Source organism: Brachycentrus maculatus, unplaced genomic scaffold, assembly GCF_059751285.1.
Source record: "Brachycentrus maculatus isolate JH-2025_06_01 unplaced genomic scaffold, ASM5975128v1 h1tg000068l, whole genome shotgun sequence".
Classification (NCBI taxonomy): Eukaryota; Metazoa; Arthropoda; class Insecta; order Trichoptera; family Brachycentridae; genus Brachycentrus; species Brachycentrus maculatus.
This window is the reverse complement of record NW_028280822.1, coordinates 1,155,728-1,178,885: the sequence shown is the minus strand read 5'-3', so window position 1 is coordinate 1,178,885 and position 23,158 is coordinate 1,155,728. Positions and strand designations below refer to the sequence as shown.

Sequence of the window (23,158 nt, the reverse complement as noted above, 5' to 3'; positions counted from 1 at the left end):
GTTAAAAAAAGTAATTAAGAGAAAGGAGCAAGGAAGGGAGGTACATAGTTGAGAGGGAGAGGGGGATGATCCAAGGAAAGGATGATACGATAGATTGAAGATTCCTAGCAAAAATAGTAAATCAATAAATCGTCTGGCAATGTTTATGGTTAAGAAATGCTGAAAAATTATGAATACTGTCGAAGATAGAAAGCTTTTTTCCTAAGAAGACCGAATTGAAAGACCGAGGTCGGATGATAGGTACTTAAAGTCTATTTAAAGAAAATTGAAAAAAGGTATTTAAGTAGGCTTGCCATACGCCCCGGTTTGACCGGGATCGTCCCGGTGTAAGACACGATCCCGGTTTCCCGGTCGGTTTAGATTTTGTCCCGGTTCGAGCGAGCACTGACTATTTATCTTTTCAGACGGTGCATTTCTTACATAGAATTATGCGAAAACAGTTCCGGTAGCGCCGAAATTTTGACTGGATTGGACTACATCATGGCAAAAACAAATGTCTTTAGACAGTTTTCTAGTTAAAAAGTATGAATTATTTGTCATAAATTTATATTTAGTTTTTTTTTTCAATTCTTAATTGTTTTCCAAGTTTCAATCCTTTGCAATTAATAAGTAATTTGATTTGAATAAATTAAAAAAAAAAATTAAATGCCTTTTTTTATCAGCATGGAACGCATTATCGTATTTTAAGTTGATTTCTTTGAGAAAAAATATTTCGCTTAACGAGTAAGATGCTGGAACAAATTATGCTCGTTTTAAGAGGTTCCACTGTATTTGTTTTTTCCCTACCCGTCCTGATTTAGAACTTCATAATTATGGTAAGCCTATATTTGAGGCACTATGTATGTACAACATTTTGAGTGTGTCCATAAAAAAACACCATTTGTTTGTTTACACACACAAACACACACTGTTTGTGTGTGTTTGTGTGTATTTGTATGTGATTGTGTGTGTTTGTGTGTGTGTGTTTGTGTGTGTGTGTGTGTGTGTGTGTGTGTGTGTGTGTGTGTGTGTGTGTGTGTGCGCGCGCGTGTGTGTGTGTGTTTGTTTGTTTGTGTGTGTGTGTGTGTGTGGGTGTGTATATCGTACATAAATAAATGATTTTGATAAATTACTAAAAAAAATCTATGTTGGAATTACGTGTCATTATGTGAAACTAATTTGAACATTCGCCTACATACAAATGAATACCGCCAGCGAGTAACAGTGCGACGCAAGAATCAATAGGAAATAATTTCACTTTCTTCTGTACCGGTATGCGTTGTCTGAGAAAAGTTACACATTACCACGTGACGCTCCAGTGCTGACCGACGCGCGGCGTCAACAAAAAATAAGTGTTGAATTTATCAAACTAATTTCTAGACATGGGAATGAAAACTTTTCGGTAGAAGGGACAAAGTTTTAGCCGAAGTCAAAATAAATTATCCTAATCATTAGAAAATTTGCATTGAAAAAACAAGTTACGAATTCACTCGACGGGAATAAGGTACACAAGAGTTGAAGGAAAGAAAACTTTGTTTTTACTCGGTATCAACAATTTACAAACAAAAACTTTGTCCGTCTCCGTAGTGTAATGGTCAGCACGCTCATGAGAGTCAAATAAATATATGTGATTTTTCATTCTCATATTTATTCAATATTTCCCTGGACTGGTACCTGAAGAGGAGGGCTGATGACCTTTCCATCGTGTGTTAACGATCTAGATAACGTTGCGTTTATATAATGTAGTGCACTTTCAACATTGCAATTTTAAATGCTGATGATCTTCTCCTAAGCCTTATCCGACACCAATAGTGCTTTGGGAACTACATCGTATCGGCGCAGTGTCATAATGTGATCGTCAATCGCACAAAGTGATTAGTCCTACGCTTCCTGTACTAGTCCGGGATGTTCATCAAATATGAGAAGAAAAAAGTCACTTCTAATTATTTATTTTTTTGACTCCCCTCGGAATCACGGTAGCCAAACGCACTTACCACTACAACAAGCAACCAGATAAAATGGTGAAATACGGAAACTATAGAAGCTTGGAATAATTATTATTGATACAACTAAGAAATGCGTTTTAAAATTATTTGTATTGATTTGTATATATGATAATTTGATAACGGATAGAGGTTACATGAACTTTAAACAGCAAAAGTATAATATTTGAAATTAATTTATCTTGTCTACTTATCTTATATAAGATGGGGGTGAGTGCCATGCGCCCTTGACGTCTCTAGGACAAGCATTATTATGACAGGAAATTAAAACAGGAAACATTTATTAATATATGTTCCATATTTTATCCAACAGGCTCTTTCCGCTAGGAAGGAAAACAGGATGAAATAGGTTTTTAAAAATTCTCTTTGCATTACTTTAGAAGCGGAAATATAATAAAGTATAATAAATGTATTATTTATAAAATTATTTAAAAGGATTTATGCATGTTGGCGTCATAGTAATAGCATCGTTGCACATGCACGGTATTGGACAGTTAGTACCATTGTCGCTATAACAACAGCACATGAAAGCTCTTACCCCGTCCTATCCAATTTCTAGTGATAAATGCATCGATAATATCATTCATATCGTAGTACTAGGACCGAGATGTTTCATTTCTTTAAAAACATATGGCAAAGGATCCCACGTAGGTGCCACCCTTAGTTTTAATGTGACGTAATAGGTATCCAACTGGATTCGTTAGCCCTATCGGATGACAAATGACGACCGTTTAACTGTGATGATAACGATACACATTCAAGAGCTAATTTGAGTGTCTATTCGTATAATTCAGCTTCAGCTCAAAATACGTGACGATGACAATTTTATCACTGCAATCCGTGAAGGCAGTTTTTTTACGAAAACTGCAATTATAATAATATTTGGCTAATTAAAATAGCTCCATATTTACAAAACATCGCCTCAAAGGCGCTTTACATGTTTCTAATTTACTTATGCCATATATACACATATGAGGTATGAGCGATGTACTCTATGATGAATTATAACTTAAACGTAACATCTAAATGCTGATCGGAATGTAAATAATTAATTAACAACATTTTGAGTGTGTCCAAATACGTGTTCAGAAATCTGGATTATCTCCAATAAAAGGAGTTTTTTTTATTATGTTCATAAAATATCTGGTCAAATTATAAGCCAAAATGATAACATAAAAATGAAATTTTCTGGCGTTTCTCATGTATGCGATTATAATCCAGGATTCGAACTTCACATACAAATATAAGAGTTTCTGGTCAATAAAAAAGCTTATTCGTCTCATCAATAGATGTCACTAGTGAAATTGTAGTGATTCTTGTACAATGTTTTAAAATTGGATCATATACATAATCATGGGTTGTCAATCATGGGTAGAATTGACGAATGTTACACGCGTGTAAAGTGATCACTTTAACCAGCCTATGAAGGTCGTAAGCAATGTCAATCCTCAGACTTCTATATTCTTCTTAATCTTTGTTGAAATGTCAAAAAATAATACAAATAATTAATTACACTCCCTTAAAAAAATCTGTAAATAAATATTGCTTCAAGGTAAGCTTTGATTATATAATGTAATTGTAATTTTAATTTAATTAAAAGGATGTATGGACGTCTCACACTTTGATCGGGTACAACAACTGCCTTGGGTAAAGTCATTTTAATAGCTCCCAACGAGCGCATTAGATTTTAAAGTCATCTTAACAGCTCCCAGCGAGCGCACCTTTATATCCTCATCTCACTCCTGAGCTTCAGATACTAGACCAGGGTGATATTAAATAGACATTGAGTAAAAAAATAACCCAATCCTCCTACAAGGTAACCAACCCGCTAACTACATACTACACCACGGAGGCGAATGATATTTACATACTTGTAGAGACGAGTATTTTAATTCAAATTAATTCAGTTGCAAAACGTCAAACGGTTCTCCTTGTTTGAAATTCGTAAAAATTAGACTGTGAGCTTATGGAACAGAATATTACTGCAATTTACACGTTGAAAACGCGGCTGCTTATAGAATGGTTGAACATACTCGTACAATATGTCCCAAGGTAATAAACACATTAACCGTGTTCTGGACAGTGTCCCACGTTGACTCGTGTTAAAACACATTTCAGAAGGGTATTTTATGATTTGAAATATTTTAACATTTGATAATTATGTACAAGGTATACTAATGTGCAAAGACAGCCACAAATTAAAAACAGTAGTTTTGAGATAAACGAGTTTATATTTAACTTAAAATGATGCTTTTTGCCAAAACATGTATCAAATTAATACCATTTCGCGGCTATTTGGATAGTGAATATCTCGGTAAAGGAAAAAGATAAAGTTGCGGCTCAAAGCATTCTTATAACAAGCCTATATCATAATCTGTGATTGTATATGATAGAAGCCAGTTATAAGAATGCTTTGAGCCCTGTTAAGTCAAACAGTAGCAACATGAGTTACGGCTTTACACATTAGTATAGTTAAGACCTTACCAAAGAGATTGGTAAATAATATTCATATAAAAATATTGGATAATCCCTTCTTTTCTGCCTTTGAAATGAGGCTGGAGCAGAAGGTAAAAATACCCTTCCCGTCCTTAAGCACCAATCGACCGAACGGGAAGAAATAACTTTCCCGTCCGAAGTGTGTTTTAAAAAGCTGATAATATACAAAGTGTTGAAAAAAAATGTTGATGTTCGTTTGCTCAAAATCTCACCAACTTACCTGACTACCCGAATTTCGTTTTCGTTAGGATTAGTAAAATTCGCGTTGATTAGTAAAAAATATTTTAATGCATATATTTGACATCCGTAGACGGGCAGATTGAAATAATGACTACGTGCGTTCCGCCCATACATGCTAGGGATACTTCGCATCCCTATTTCGTGTGCACAGCGTAAACCTATTCCTGTTATCCGCCCAGCTGTTAAATCGAGAGTTTGTTTAATGATTTAGCTTTAGCATGCTAATCACTCTGGTGGTTACTGCCGTTACGATCGAGTCGAGCCTTGTACAAAAGTGACCATTCCAACGTAGGAAAAATGGCTCAAACAACACTGTCCATAAAGTAGATAATAGTTAAACAATCGATTGTAGTCTATCTACAAATTGTGACAAAATGTTTCTGGGTCCTGGGTTATTTAGGAAACCACCCTAAACAAGTTGATACAGGTACAGCATTATCGAAGGGAATATTGTAGAGGGTTAATATTTTTTTAAATTGTATTTTAATTTTAAGTTAATCATTTCAGTTATTTCTGCTGGTTAAAATGTAAAAATACAATTTAAACAAATTATAATTTTCCCTGCTATAACGCGGTACTTATCTCAACTTTATAGGGGGGTTTACTGTACATATTTAGTTAGCCTATAGACTGTCGTTGAGTTTTGAATATGAATGTTTGGGTTTTTTATACTCTCAGGTGAAAATTGTTCTTATTTTTATGGGCATCCCTTGTGGAAATGAAGAGGCTTCAGTTACAAACCGTTTGCATGGCGCCGATCGTGCGTGTTTACTCGTAAATCGACATGAAGTGACATACAAGTGGGTTACGGATCACTCAATCGGAGTGGTATTTTTCAAAGTACGAATCCCAAGATGCAGCATCGCGTGCCCCAAGGCGGTAGTTGCACCGATGCATTGTGAAACGGTGAAATGGCATAAGTATGTTATAAACGGTTGCGTAAGAGAGCGCGTGCACCAACTGCAAGAACAATATAATTCTGTGCGGATAATGAGACGGGAGTCGGTGAGAATTAGACCAAAGAAATGGAAAACTGCGTGATAAGTAAAATGCAACAAAGGCAACGGTTAATTAATAGCAGAAAAGCCTTTTCCGCGTTTGTGATTTTCACCTACATACACCTCGCTACCTGCTATCATGCCCAGAATTTTCACACTTCATCGAACAACCTCATTATTATTTGTAATAAACACACAAATGTACGTACTTATCTGAGTAAGCGATGTATGGCGTGCAGTACATTTATTCACAGGTAATTTATTAGGAAGCGTTTTATTAAATTCATACAGATATTCTCATGTATATATATATATATATGTGTGTGTGTGTGTGTGTGATGGCTAGTTAGTTTGTTAGTTAATAGCAGTAAATAAAAATATATTGCACGAGAAGGACCGTACATGTGGTGATAGCGAATATTTTTAAAGAATAATAAAGAATAAGAGGCATTTAATGAGTGAAATCACTTTGTGTCGTTGTGTATACGTTGCTCTGCTCCACTCCCGTGGCGTCATAATATATGGCTCTCTTACTCTTTTCCTTCACGTTAAATCTTTCTTCTCTCATGTAACGAAATGTGCATAATAAACGTGACGCATCCTTGAAAATTCAGACTGTGTGCATAATGTCACACGTGCTTATGAACAGATGAATTAATAAAAAACAATAATAAAAAGTAAGCTGTGTACGGATGAGGCAATAATATTCAAAGGTAAACTTCATGAAGGTCATAACGTGCAGCGATTAGAGGTAAATCAAGGGTGTCCAAACTTTATCTGGCTTTTTTTCAATAGTTAATAATAATAAAATCTTATGTCTTCTACCGATCGACTGATAACAACATTCTTTTAAGAAATATTAGCATATACAGTAAAACCTCGAAATATCGGAACCTCTATTTAACTTAGCTTTAACGGATAAAACGGACAAAAAATCGTTCTATTAATATTATACATTTTTATTTAAAGTTTTACTGAGTAAATACCACTATTTCTTAATATCTACGGTGACACGTGTTTCGATGTATTCCGCATCTTTTTCAAACACCGTATACAAAACTCATGCGGGATGCATCAAAACTCGTCTCTTAGTAGATTTTTAGAAATAGTGGTAATTACTTAGTAAAACTTAAATTAAAAATGGATAGGTTTTACCACAAACTGACGGTTGAATCAATTAATGAAAATATTATACATGTTTGATTCGATATCAAACAGCAATATCACTTCACTACTAGTGTCTGAAGACAATAAAGATTTTTTTTGTGTTTTGCATTGTGTTTTTATGTCTTAATACAGTTTTCATAATAAATATTTTTTTTAAAACCTTTTTTTACATATATTACGGACTTTTGACTTTAACGAACACCCCCAATGACTCCGCTTTATCGAGGATTTACTGTACACACATTTTGAATTGAAATTTTTTAAATATGATTGCGACACATCATTAATTTATGCTCTAAAAATAAATCGTATATCAATTTTGTTTTTTTTTTAATTAAAATAAAAATAAATTGTGTTTGAGACGCATGTATGTCAACACATACATTGTTACTTTATGAAGCAACACCGACCAGCGGACGGGTTGGGAATCCTTGATTTAAATCGTTGCAAATGTGAAATACAAAAACATACTGTATACAACTACTATTCTGTTCCGTACCCGACTGAAAACAATGTCGGCTTCAACCGCAGTGTCTAAGTGTCTAACTCTACCTTGGGTAATACATACAGTGAAAAGATAACGCCATTAATTGATGAGGCAGTAGCTTTGCGGTCATATCTAAGCATATTTAATTGAAATTTCACTCGGTAACAATTTCTTTAAACTTATTGTGACACGTGTTTCTATGCATCCTGCAACATTATCAAACACAATACTGGGTGTGTCCAAAATTTTGTTGACATATTTTCCACATAGGAGAGTTATTTATATCAAGTTTTTTTTTTCTAATCATAGATGGTGCCAAAAAAGTAGCATGCGCAAGATGTTAAGCAAAAACGTAACTTCAGATATTTGAATAGTGTAAATGTCATACACGGGTTATATGTGTGTAAAGTAATCAATTAAACCAGCTAGTGACCGGTCGCAAGCCAACCAGCTAGTGACCAGTAGCAGCCATGTCCAGACATCCATATTTTTCTTCTTCTATGTTAAGAAATCAAAATGATTATCAAACATTACAAACCGTGACATTTTTTTTAAATTTAGTAATTTAAAATAAAGATAACGCTACAACTACGTAGTACCACTTAAACGTTACTCCTATTCAGTAAACAAAAATACATTTTTCTTTTCGATAATTGGTATTAAAATACCAAAGTCAATAGAAAAATAATTAGAAAAATAATAAAAACTATTAGAAGTGGAATTATTAAAATATAATTCCACTTCAGGGCTACGATTCCGTACAGAAGTCAAGGCGTTAAATACATAGTTTAGATAAACTTAACATTACTAGCATTCGATAACTTTTTTTTAACTGAATATTTACAATACATAGATAACGGTAAGTCTAATTTTTTAGTATAATTTTCCTTATAATTAATGCATCAAAATAGTATGCAAATAGCGACCTCACTTTCACCGGTAGCTAGTGCAACGTGTCCCCAACTGTCAAACAACTTACTTAATCAGAGCGAAGTATATTAAACAGTGACAGAAAAGGTTATAAACGTAATTATAAAATGTATCTTACGATTTGAATCTATGCAAATTTCATCAGCTAGAACACGCACCCATTAAAATATTCAAAAATCCGATCTGGTTTTGTGCATAATGAGAATTTATATATTAACTGATTAAACTGCATTTTATTGCATATTAAATTTCAGGATCAGAACGACATAAATCACGGCATCGATTGCGAACGGAAGTTATCGGCTTATCTACGTAGAATGGCAACTTTAACGTTCGGTAAAATAAAAATATTTATTATTTTTTCAGACTTGCTAAAGATTGTAAACGAGTAAAAACATGCCTAAAACTATTTTTTTATTATGGAAAATATGTGTTTTTGTTATTTACATAAACATTTCAATTTCATACTATTTCTGTGAGCCTGAGCGGCTCATTATTAGGAATAGGTATCAAATTGTGGTGTAGTGGGTTCAAACTGAGAAACTCTGACTTAAGAGTCCGCAACTCTAACCACGAGATCACAACCTAATCTTTATAAAGAAAAAAAATATATGCTAAAAGGAACTATCCTTAAAAATTAATGTTTCACAGATCGCTTCGAAATTATGTCATATCGTTGCATTTGATTACGACCGTGTTATTATGCGCATTTTTTCCCTTTAACTTGATTGAGCCACAGTAACGCGTGGCCGAGTACAGCTAATTAGGAATAAAAATCTAGATAGTTAAAATTATCTTCGTTGCTTGGTTAATTCATTATCTTTTATTTGTAATACATGCCGAAGGTAAATCTGTATCATCGTAATTTAGATAACGTTACTTTTTATTCAATTTGGTGACAGAAAATAGAAAAACAAATTATTTTCGGTGCCATTCATTTCTGACAACACTGATCGACAACCGGTTTCAAAATAAACGCCTAGAAGTAGAGTTAAAGTTATCTACGCTACGTAACAAGTTTTAACTGTCATATGGAATCGCAGCCCAAGTATTTTCAGCTCTAGGGTAATACGTTTCGTATTATTATTATTTTTGGACAATTCTTGGCCTTGTGCCGAATTAAGACAAAATAATAAACGAATTCTCTTGTTCAAAATTATAAAAATTATCTTTCAAATTCCTAAACACGTGCCGAAAGACTTGCTACGAGCTAGGAAAGCCAAATACATAAAACAATATTTTAAAATATTTTTTTATATATTTTACTCATTCTATTTACTTGCTAGATATGATTGCAACTATGCTTTGATTTTTATGTTTAGTACATTTTTTTATTAAACTATTACTTGTTAAATACTACTGTTTCCAAAAATCTATTATAACATGTGTTTCGATGCATTATGCATCATTATCAAGCACCGTTTGTGAATCTTGAAAAAAATTGTAAAAGAGTTGTTACTTGGGACGTTGGAGGATGAAGAGGAGATAGAAGCTGTTATAATGATGCTAAATGCATCGACACACGGGTCTACATAGATTTTAAGAAATATTGGTAACATCATATATTGGTATCAAGTAAAATTTAGAATGGATAGATATTACGACATAGTGACTGCCGAATCAATTAACGAAAATATTTCCTAATGTATTAATTGCATTTTTGAAATAAGCCGTTTGTTTAAATATTTGTGAAATATTATAAGTAATTATTATACAGGCGTATGAAGACGAAACGTGGAATTGGAAATGAAAGACATATGATAGCACTCCGTTGAAATGCGACCCCTTAGAATAATGAGTAAGACAAACTATTAATGACAGAATTAAAAATTAAGATATTACAAAAGATCATAAAGCTGAGTTAGGGTTAATCGAAAAGAATGAGAAAAGTTTGAATTATCTTTGACTAGCAATGCTAGTTTCGCGAGCGTCTATATAAGTGGCATTTAAATTATATTTGGCCAATGTTGAAGAAGAAAAGATGAATAGAAGAAAAGAACGAAAACAGTAAAGAAAGACTTGGCACAAGCAAATCAATCACATTCTAAAATCTGATCGTGTCAAAAGTCAACGTTGTAGTATGGCTAGGCGTTCCATCCTCTCTGCCTACCCCTGTGGAAAAATGGCGTGATAGTAGTAGGGATAAAAGTAGTAAGATGAAACATTCGCAGCACGTCCATACGATACGCAATCAAAATTGAAACCTGTATTTTTACAAATGTTAATCTTCCATTTTTTGTCTAAGAATTGTTTGTAAGTGGTGAGACCCAAAAAAACAACAGAAGACGATGAAAAAACACGTTATCGAACTGGGAATTCCAATGTCGATAAAAGGTTTATTGTAGTGTTATATAAACGAAAATACGATTAAAAAAAGCTCAATAAATTTGACTCGTTTCTCATACACTTATATCTATTTTATAATGTATGTGTGTAAATTTGAATATTGTCCGTATATTTATAGGGTGGTCCAGATATCGTTCTTTGCATCATTTCTAACCATCCAAAAGAGCATAGGTCGTTGCATCGTGTATAAGTTATCGATGTAAGCTCGAACGTTAAAGACGTGAAGAAAAGATGATCAGCCCTGTGCTTCAGGGTAATATTAAATAAATATCAGAGTAAAAAAATAACACTTATTTTACCAGCCAGAAAATCAACCCAGAGACCTCCAGCACGGTAGCCAAACTTACTGACCAATCAATACACTACGGAGGCGGATATAAAATTTACCATAATATGATTGTAATAAAATTATTGGAATTTTAAATTATTGAAGCTTGATAAAATTATTGAATTTTAATTAATTTAATTCTGCCTTGAAGAGCACCGATATTCCGATGGTCATCCCGTTTGCATGAATTGCACTATTTCGAGTTCACTATTTGGCGCAAACTCGCTATGTCGGATGTTCTGACTCAGAACGAGAGGATATTATTAAATAAAATTAATTCAATCTACTTTATGTACAGTATTGTATAAATTATTTTAATATCTGAAGCTAAATCATAATATGCATACAAAAATGGCATAAAGATATATTTAAAAAAATAGCCAACCGTTATCTGAGTAACCCTATATATTATTTAAATCAACAACTATTTGTATTCATTTTATTCCTAACATGATTCTTTTTAGGATTCTGTGCACATTTTTATAAAAATCGTATCTATGTATCACTTATGAATTTAAGATTTAATGGAAACCTATACAAAATTTATATATATATATATATATATATATATATATATATATATATATATATATATATATAAATAAATATATATATATATATATATATATATAAATATATATAAATATATATATATATATATATATATATATATATATATATATATATATATATATATATATATATATATATATATATATATATATATATATATATATATATATATATATATATATATATATATATATATATATATATATATATATATATATATATATATATATATATATATATATATATATATATATATATATATATATATATATATATATATATATATATATATATATATATATATATATATATATATATATATATATATATATATATATATATATATATATATATATATATATATATATATATATATATATATATATATATATATATATATATATATATATATATATATATATATATATATATATATATATATATATATATATATATATATATATATATATATATATATATATATATATATATATATATATATATATATATATATATATATATATATATATATATATATATATATATATATATATATATATATATATATATATATATATATATATATATATATATATATATATATATATATATATATATATATATATATATATATATATATATATATATATATATATATATATATATATATATATATATATATATATATATATATATATATATATATATATATATATATATATATATATATATATATACACACACACACAATAATATATAAATAAACAAGGAATGTTTAAAGGTTTTACAGGTTCTCTTTTTGTTATTTCAACCTCTAATTATTTTAGTGAAAAATATTAGACAAAAAGACCTATCACAGTACGTACTATACTTTTCAGCAATTAAATGTTTGAAAATTTATTTTGGTTATTTTTAAAACAATTAAGTTTAAACATAAAAATAGGTATTATTGAAATATCAGGCAGGTACGGTTCATATTGTTAAATATTACAAAATGTATAAAGTGATCCATTATACCCATCGATGACCAGTCGCAAGTTCTGTAAAAACTTAGATTTCCATATTCCAAAAAAATAGTATTCGAATTTAAAGATTAGGATATACTGAAAGCGCTGTCAATATAGTAAATTGATGTGTAAATATAAATACCGTTTGCCCGCGTTTCGACACTAATTGTAGTCGAAATTAGTTCTTAGCTGTAACAGGTATATTTTAAGTACCTTGATTTCTCTTCTTGCCAAACAAGACGGCAGAGTTCGGACGTAGTGAGAAGTAAATTATTGCAGTTTATAAAACGAAAACGGTTCCTTTACCAAACTACCTATCCACGTGCGAAAACCGTCCCCACCATTCCATCGGTATGATGCTAAACAATTGTTTCTAAAACGCACAATGCATTGTGTATTATGAATGCGGTAAATTATGTGGTCTTATTGTACTCACTTCGACTACCGCCCGAAACCACTTTCTCGTACTTTTTCTTTCGTATATTTTGGTCATAATTACGGCGAAAATCAAAAGTGAAGTTGAGCGCCGGAATATATTACGGAAACTGTGTCTGCACGATTTATTTAATGATAGTTCATTATGGAAACAGTATTTTAGTATCAAAATTATCAAAGATAAGATACAGATATTCATAACTGTAATATTTACATTCTTCGCTTCTGTATTGTAGTGGTAAGCGCGTTTGGCCGGAGGTCCCGGGTTCGTTTACCAGTTGGGTAAATATTAGTGATTTTACACTCTAATATTTATTTATTATTACCCTGGACTGACACCTGAAGCTAAAGAAGAGCTAATCGTCTTTTCTTCGTAAATTTAACAATCGCCATTATACTGCTTTTATACGGCGTAGTGCCCCCTACGCTCTATTCGTGCGGATAATGGTAAAAAGAATAAAATGTAAGATTTTTTCGTGTATTTTGTAAATATATCTGATAATAGGTTGTGGTATAACAAATATACCCCTTAACAAATCTAGTCAATGAAAACGGGACCTCCAGCATGGTAGTCAAACACGCTAATCATTACACTAAGGAGCCATAGGAAATCGGAAGCGAAAATTGAATTAAATGCCCTATCGACCTTGTATGATTATTCCCAAACCTTAAAGAAAGCGTACGAAAATACGATGATAAATTGACTTTCTTTTTTTCAAACAGCTGACGAAAAACCTGTATTCGAGGCAGCAAATGGTAAAACACCGGAAGAATGGTAAATTTTAATGTCCATTTTTTTCGTTCCAAAAGCGCATCGTAATATGCAGATGACAATGATTGCATGAGTCGGGTGATCTAAATGCACAGTATTATAGTGGTGTGCAACAAAGCGCAGTACTTGCAATAGGAAGTTGCCCACATTTCCCCGTGGCGGTCTTGCCTCCCACCTCGCCCGACGCTAGCATTGGAAAGTCGGCTCTCGGAGTACTACCACATTTATATTAGAAGTTTCATATCATTATTGAAGCCCTGAGCAGCTTTATCGCGACAATTCGCAGTATAAATATTTTTAGAATTAAATTTTTTCCCGAAATTGTAAAAGAAAAACACTTGTTTTTTTTTACCTCTCGAGTTTATTTTATTATGACGACTATTTTCAAAAGATATGCTTTCATCTTTAGGTCTAAATATAAACTGAATTTTAAAATGATATTAATATTTGAACAGTTTATATTTAGACCTGAAGATGGAAGCAAAGCTTCTGAGGCTAGTTTAACCTTTGAACGATATACCGAATGAAGTTATATACTTTTTTTAAAGGAGTCATCATTTAATTCGCTGAATTTAATCGTCCATACCTTAAAGTTCTATTGCTTTTACCAAAATATTTTAAAGTCACCTTACTTCAAACTCGGTATAATAGGGTTATTCTGCACAATACCAACCATTTCGCAATCCTCCATTCGCCCAGAAATACGTGACAGTTTTCAATTTTGTTTTTAAGCAATTTCTTCGCGTTTTTAAATAAAAACTTATACGTCTTCAGTAAAATATCAAATTTTTCAAAATCAAAATGTACATTTTTCACCTTTTTCAGCTTATATGAAAGAATTGTAAAAATTTCACAGAGGAACCGTATTTTCTTATTTTTATCAGAAAATTATATGAAAAGTAGCTGTTGTACCCAATATGGGTAAACGGAGAAGAAAGAAGTGTAATGACATACATTTGTAATATATTTAACACCACAATGGTTGTGGTATACGATATTTTATTGTAAGTGAGCCATAATACAGAGAGAGATCACAATAGACCTAATATGGTCGCTGTGACATAAGGGATGCAAGATCACTTGACCTCATAAAAATAAAATAAACAAATTAAACAAATTGTATAATTGCGCGTCTTTGAATGCAACGATGCGTCAAAATTTCATAATAATCCTTGACTAACTTTAAGATTTTGAATACAAAATAACATTTATATAAGTTTATATGTATCATATCACAGAATTGTTCACATACAGTTGTATATATATCCCTGATTATTGAAAATACCCTTATCTAGGAAAATAATTTATATTACTTTGTACATTCTGAAATATTCGATACTTCTTATATTTTCTGATCAACAATAATTTGTAACGTCCTTGAAATATGAAATAACAACGTTATTAATTCAAATATAATTTATCTCCGTATTACGCAACACTGTTCACGAGGATTTATTCGTCTTATGAAGATGTCCCTAGTAATTTTATGTTTTTATTCGATTCTTATTAACGTTATAATTCTAACAATTTATTACGTAAATATGAAGACCGACGATACAGTTAGTTTTTGTTTCAAGCATTAATAAATCTCATTTCAAAACAAGAATATTGTGATTCAATACAATTATAAGGAAAATTAAATTAAATAACAACGCAGAGTAAAAAACAAATAGCTGTTTTTTCCAAACAGCGAAGCGCAAGAGATACTTATATTATAGAAACATGTTACAATAAAGGACATGACGTTACCACGATACTGTAGCGCGAGTGGCATGTTTGTTTTAGCACACATATCACACTGGGATGGGCTAATAAGACATAGAGTGGCGAGCTTCCAGGAGAAGCTGATGAAGAGCTCCAACCTCACCGTGATACTACCTGTGGAGCACATATGGAGGCTGGACATGTGATAGCGCTGGAGCGCTGTTCTGCGATTGCCAGAGAGCTTATCTACTCACATCATCTTTCCTGAATTACGCTGTTTTTGTGTTGTTTTACTTTTTATTTTCATATTATTATTTCATTGATGGATGACCACGCATTACACCCACCACTTCGTCAAGCTAGACTAAAATTATCGGGAATAAGTGGTCTTGTGATTAGCGTCGCGGACTCTTGAGTCTCTGGGTTCAACCCCACTCTACCACGATTTGATTCCTATTTTTAATAGTGAGCCGCTTATGCTCACGGAAATTAAGTATTTTTGTAAATAGTAAAAACCCAAATAGTTATCTTTAAAAAATGTTAATATTTATGTTATTATTATTATTTTACAAACAAAAGGTATACTGTGTCGCCCTCTGTAGGGTGATGGTTTCCGCGGTTCACTAGCGATGTTTACTAGTCGTTGTTGCGTTTTTCAGTAGTGTAAAAATAAATAAAAAGTGATTTTCACTCTAATATTAATTAACACCCTGGAAAAAAATCACACTGAGACAAGTTCCTTTCACGCAATTGTCGATCAAGATAACACTGCGTCGACGAGATGTAGTGCCACATGCACATGATGATTAGTTCTGTGATTCAAATTCTTGAATTTAAGAATGGAATATATTATGCTGGAGAAAAAGTAAAAAACAAAACGTGCACGAATGATAATTACATCGTTGATATTTTCCTGTTGACGACAGCAACTGTAGTTCTCAAAACTTGTATTTAGATTAATAAAGTCATGTGATATTGGGCAAGAGTTTAATTTTTTTCTTGTATTCTTGTTACGATTTAAGAATTTTTGAGCCTCAATATGAAAAAAGTGAAATAGAATTATAAATACTGTTCTTGAGATAAATATATTTATATTTATTTAATTTCAATTTATTTTTGAAAGCCTTTTCCAATAAGATACTCCTGTGAAACGTGACAATAGAAAATTGAAATACTGCTGGACCGCTTGAGGCAATCGGTTCGACATAATAAAAAAGTAAGAATTTGTTTGTCAATGATTTGTTTGAAGTCCGTTTACGTAAATGTATATAAGAAATCGTCAATGAAATAAATAATAACGAAATTCTCTGACTGATTCACGAGTCTCGTGTTTCGTCCCCCGAGTGACCCTTACACATTACAGTAAAACCCCTCTCGTCCACCCTCGGCGTAAACAAAAATCTATAGCTGACTTTTTCCTGAGTATTTTTTTACCGTAGATTTCTTTGTCAATATGAGTAATAACAGCTTTTGAACGGTTTATTACAATGTTTTTAATATAGAGAACAATTTATGTAATTTTTGAGTTTAGAGATGGCTTTTTGCTATAAGCTATATTATATTGCTCTTTTTCAATACGAGTAAAAACACGTTTTTACGGTTTATTGTAATGTGTTTAGTATAGAGAACAATATGTGTATTTTGATTTTACTGTTAATACGCATCTTTCTGTATTTTCTGATAATCCCACCTCTTTTGCGTTTCGACCATACCCCGTTCAAAAGTGACGGATTAGAAGGGTTATACTGTAGTTGGAAAAAGAAGCAGAGGCAGACCGAGGAAAACTTGGCACAATCAGGTATGTCAAATACTTAAAAAACGGCCGGGTCAGGAGTCGTAAGAATCGTCGGGTATGTATGAGGATATGCATGAATGTAGAAGAGGCGATTAATGTTTGCAAAGACAGGGTGGTGTGGCGTTCGATTCTCTCTGCCTACCCCTGCGGAGAAGCGGCTTGATGTTTAGTTAGTTAGTTTTATACTGTACTTGTTACACTTTAAGTATTACTCTGCACTTCTATATAGAGGTCCTAAAATATTTTTAAAAAAAAACTGTATAAAATAAGTTCTAATCAAAAGGTGAAAAAACTAACTGTTTATATTTTCACCTGTTCATGAGAGCATCTATAGTTTTCGAAACTAGAAGTGTTTAAATTAATAAACCAAAATAGTGGTATCATACGAGTGTTACATTTTTATATAAAAATTATTAAGATATTCCAAATCAATAAACCATCTACTTCACCGACCACATCTGATGCAATAGATTCCAGATTCCAAGATGATTTTGTGGCTATATAAATTCATTTTATACAAACTATCATGTTAAAACCACATCGATCCAATACAGTGCCAATTGGTACGTTCAAACAATGTGTGTTTGAAGAAAGAATTGGGTATGATAGTGTGCCACCTGATACGACAAGACAATGGCATGCGTTACCGGTTTTCGGTAAACCGGTTCACCGGTAAATTGACTCGAATTCGTCTCCGAATCACCGGTAAATTGATTTCACATTAGCGATAATAAAGGTACGTTATGCTTTGCTGTTTAATGTATTATACATATGTATGTAATTATACTTCTCAAAGAAATAGTGAGGTGACACCAGTAAAAAATTCATTGTATTTCTACCTTTAAGTGTAACATTTACAACTAATCAACTAACAACTTTGTTGCTTCGGTTAGGCAGAAAGAGTATTACGCCACACTTATCTATATTTACATACAACCAAGTAATTTATTTTTAATATAAATTTCACTTGGGAAATACCGCTATTTCTTAAAATCCATTTTGACACGTGCTACAATGCATTTCGCATTGTTTTCAAACACCGAGATATTACCATACCATAAATAAAAAATGAGTATTTTTTCATATCGAATCAGAAAGAAATTTATTGATTGATAAGCATTAACAACATTTTGAGCGTGTCCAAATACTTGTTCACAAAATCTGGATTATCTCCAATTGCAGGAGTTATTTTCATATATTTTTTTTGACATCTCATCAAAGATGAAGAAGAATATGGAAGTCTGGGCACTTACAAAAGAAAATTATAATAATATGATAAGCATTAAGTTCGTATATAGTATATAGTGTAAGATGTCAATAGTAAATTTAAAAAATGTAAAGGGCCGTTGACAAGATATTTTTCGAATATATAAATTGGCCAAACGTAATTATTGTTATTGTTGGAGGTAGTGCGCTCAGTGCTTCCGAGGTAGCTCTCCGAACGGTGCAGCCAGCCAGCGGCAGCGGTCGGAAGAATGTCCGAGTTCCGCCGCAGTCGAGTCGGAATGCCGGGCTAGTCCGAGCAAAAAGTACTGGCAAAGGAAACGATACGTACCGCGGGAAGGCACGCTCTCTAGTTTTCACTCTCACTTATTAAAAAGTTGAATTTTATTATGCGGACCGACAAAGTGCGCGAGCACTCTCGCTTTCGCCGGCGCGCACATGGCCGGGCGCGGTCAGCCGAAATGCGTCGCACGAGCAGAAGTGTACCGATCGGTCTTACCGCCCATCCGTGGCTTTCCTGGCGATGCGTCCACCCTTTCGGGAAGCGCATTTTACAACCGCTGACCCATCGCGAGCGTGAGACATCTTTAAAATACAAGATTCAAGGTTTATGCCGATCAACTCCGGTTAACAGTTATACGTCGGTTTATTAGTTGCCAGAATTTTAAATAAAGAAACAAATAAAAGGCTCGAGCAAAAGTACTGGTCATCTGTAACTTTATGGGCGATGCGTCCACCCTTTCGGGAAACGCCTTATAGAATATCTGACCCATTGCGGACATGAGACATCTTCAAAATACAAGATTCAAGGTTTATACCGACCAACTCCGGTTTACTGCTATCCATCAGTTTATTTAATTTTATGCGTGGAAGCGAATCAAGAAGTTGGCAAAAGAATGATGAAAGCAGACTGAATGCAGTCGAAATGCGATCCCTCAGACGAATTTTCGGTAAAACGATGCAAGACTGAGATAAGCGTTATCGATAAAATTAGGAAGAGCCCTACATCCAGCGGTAGACAGATGGCTGACAAAAAAGAAGAAGAAGAAGAAAAATAAGACGATAAGGAAGAAGAAGATTTTAAATAAAATTATAAGACTTTTTATTTAAATTATTTCTATCCTTTTTCTAATCAATGTATTGCATAATACATTCATGTATCATAACAACCAGCGATAATATTTATTTGCAAAATAATGTTTTATCAATTGTCGATAGTAAATATTTACAAAACAGTTACATTTAAGATAGGTCAAGCGCTCGGTCACATAGTTTATTACGATATATGCAAACCTATAAAATAAATAATACATAACATTCAATTATTGTGACTAATGTAATGATACAATTTACTTACGTTTTTAGTTATTTAAAGACGCATTTAACAATCGTTACGGAAACTTATAAATATTTAAATAAAAACAAACAAAATAATTGTATTCAATATAAGTCACCGTTAATCTAAATAAATACAAATTTTGAAAAGCACCATCATGAAGTTTTATGCTACAGTTTTTATTAAACAAATTTCACTACTTACTTCATAAAAAAATACTTCGCAAGAGAGGTCTGTCGGGAAGCTTTGAGCTTCTGTATTATATCTAGGATACGCTGGGAGCTTTCTATTGTATATCAATACAACTTATCAAACTAAGAATATCTAAGTATTATTATGTGCTTCTTAAATGCTGCATAAGGTACCGCATCAGCTGTGTTAACCTGGTCGTTAATTATAAATAGAAAACCATATATTATATCGTTTTTAAAGGAATACAGAGGACATGAAGAATCTCGAGCGAAAGCATCAATGAAATATGCAGTAAAAGTAGGAGTATAGCAAGGTAACGATCGGCGGGTATGTATGAGGAGATGCATGAACGTGGAAGAGGCGAAGAATGTTTGCAAAGACATAGTGGTGTGGCGTTCTATTCTCTCTGCCTACCCCTGCGGGGAAGCGGCGTGATGGTTAGTTAGTTAGTTAGTTAATAGCAAGTAGGAGAAGGGGGGTAAAAACAATGACTAGGGCACTCGGACTTGCACAGTCGTACTCGTACTACCGTGTATTGGTTGGACGTCGATGTATGCATATTTTGACGAAAAAGATGCTTAATCAATTAATATTTATGTCCGCTAACAAGGTAACTAAAATTGACAATGTTTAGTGATAATGTGACGTTTTATTGACTGTTTCTGGGACGTTTAATGTATCTTTTATTTTCATACTGCTGTACGAATAAATTATTCCTACCCCTCTAGGAATCGATTTTATGACCACGTGCGTGGTGTTTATCCCTACAAATCGCAGTGAACAATATGTCCGACAGTAAACGTTTAAAATAGACCCTTTTTATATTATTTACATTCCCAACAATTTATGTATAACCAAATCATTTCGAGTTAAAGCTCTGAATATTATATGAGAATCACGTGGAAGTAAAGATCCATTAGTTAATGGAGAGTCAATCAGTGTAAGTCACGTGAAAAGACAAGCACACATAAATAAGCTAATTTCAGCGACTAAGGGGTGGAAAATATTAGATCACCATTACACAAATAAACTAGTTCGTGAAGCGCTGGGCTGGTCACCTTGTCTTCGTGTAATTAACGATCAATATAACACTGTGTCAATGCTATGCAGTGCCCAACGCACCATTCTGTGTGGATGAGAGTTAGAAATGAAATCAATTAAAGTTTTGTATTAAATATAAAAATATGTTTTAAATTGTGACAATGCGTTCAACGAAAGTATAATTGTTCTAAATCTGTGTCGTTCATGGACTTGCACTGATTGACCATACAAGCCTCCATATGATATCCAAGCGTGCATGGACAGTATGTTTTTAATGCATATAAAGAAAAGAGTAACATTACCGACAAACATGCATTGTCGTTATATTTCGTACTACTGACTGCATTCTACTTTTAACCCGTTTTTTTTTACGAGAATTGTAATAGCTTTGGTATTTATTTTTTTAAATTAACATATGAGAAGGTGCATGTTACGTTTAAACTGGATCTTATAAAAGATATGTAACGTATGGAATTGAGACACGGACGCAGTAAAATACTGTTTAGAATCTTCGACATTATTTTTATGAAATAAATTAATAAATTAACTTATAATATTTTTTGTTAACAAATAACATGTTAATTAACTCTTATAATTGGAGATAATCCAGATTTGTGAATAAGTATTTAGACACACTCAAAATGTTGTTAGAATCTTGGAAAAGAAAGTATTCGGGAAAGACGACAAGAGAGTCAAAAACACGGAAATACTTGCGCAAGGACGCGATCAGAAGTGGGGAGAGAGGGAGAGAGAGAGAGAGAGAGAGAGAGAGAGAGATATAGTTACACTCTTTATTCAACAACGTATTGTTTTAACATACTTACTATCCACAATACAATCCCCACGGAAAAATATGCAATATTCCTAGTAAAAAAGATATAATTTGACAGTAATGTTGCTTACAGTCTACGTTGAAAAATGCTTGTGAAGATATATTACGCAGGGAAATCGTAGTACGAGTATAAGCTTGGCTCAGGGTGTATGGCTTACATCCGTGCTGTGAAACGGGTTTCCTGCAAGGCTTCGGACCCCAGATGCCTTACAAGGCAAAATGTCATTGAAATAAAAATAAACATAATAAAAAAAGCATTTTAATTAGGTTACCAAATAACACTATGTATTGTGAAAATGACAATCTATACTTACGTATGAAACGTAATAAAAAAAGCTTTATAAAATGAGTTTTGATTCGACATTTAAAGCTATTACGGTAAACAGTGAACTAATTTGATTGCGTATTGCTTATATCTAGAGCTCCTAATATATAGCTCACTCCTTTCAACAACGTCATAAATAAAAAATCGTAAATTTTCAGTAATGCATGTTTTCGGAATGCCCAGAAAATGTATTTTATCTCAGCAAAAGCGGCATATTTTTAACTTAATATTTACCCGCTACAAACAGAAAGTGTTGTTTTTGCATTTTGAAGAAAATGTATTGTTTAATTATTTTTTTAAATAAACTTAATATTTTTCAAATGGAGAAAAAACCTTCAGGTTTTACCTAAAAAGATCTGTTGCACATTAAAAAGTTCAATAAGTGGCTTGATAATTACTTTTAATACATTTCATTATTTTCTTAAACTTTAAAAACGATCTGCTGAAAAATTAAGTTTTTTGATATATGACGTTGTTGAAATAAGTGAGCGATATGTTTTTGATAATTTGACATCAAAACTTAAGTTGGGAAGAAATATAAGCCTGTAAAAATTAAAAAAATTACCATCCCAATTGAGTAACAGAAAAAGTTACCCATTAGTTACACCTATAATTTATACTTTATTTCTTTTTTTTTTCATTTTTAATTAATATACACTTATACAAGTAGTAAATTTCCACTAACGTAAACTGGTGCAAAATATAACTGGGTACAGATCTTGGTCAGTATCACTAGTCTGTTTTAAGTTGGTTAAAGCCATCTTAAAAATAAGCCGATTTACATTTATTCTGTTGAAACAATAAAAAAATAAGTCTTCAAAGAAAAAATAAGTACTTCAAAAAAAGTTAATCAAAAATGGAAAATGACTAACAAAGAAAAACAACAAATTACTCTGTCTTTTAAGCAGTAAAATACACTCTTAACAAGTACCTACTATTTACTGTAAA

At 32.3% G+C, this 23,158-nt stretch overlaps 1 protein-coding gene across 8 annotated transcripts in view; it reads right to left on the bottom strand.

The window, feature by feature from the left end:
- The window catches only part of Pdp1 (PAR bZIP family member Pdp1), a 130,061-nt gene that overhangs the window by 38,208 nt on the left and 68,695 nt on the right, over positions 1-23,158 (bottom strand). The window lies entirely within an intron of this gene.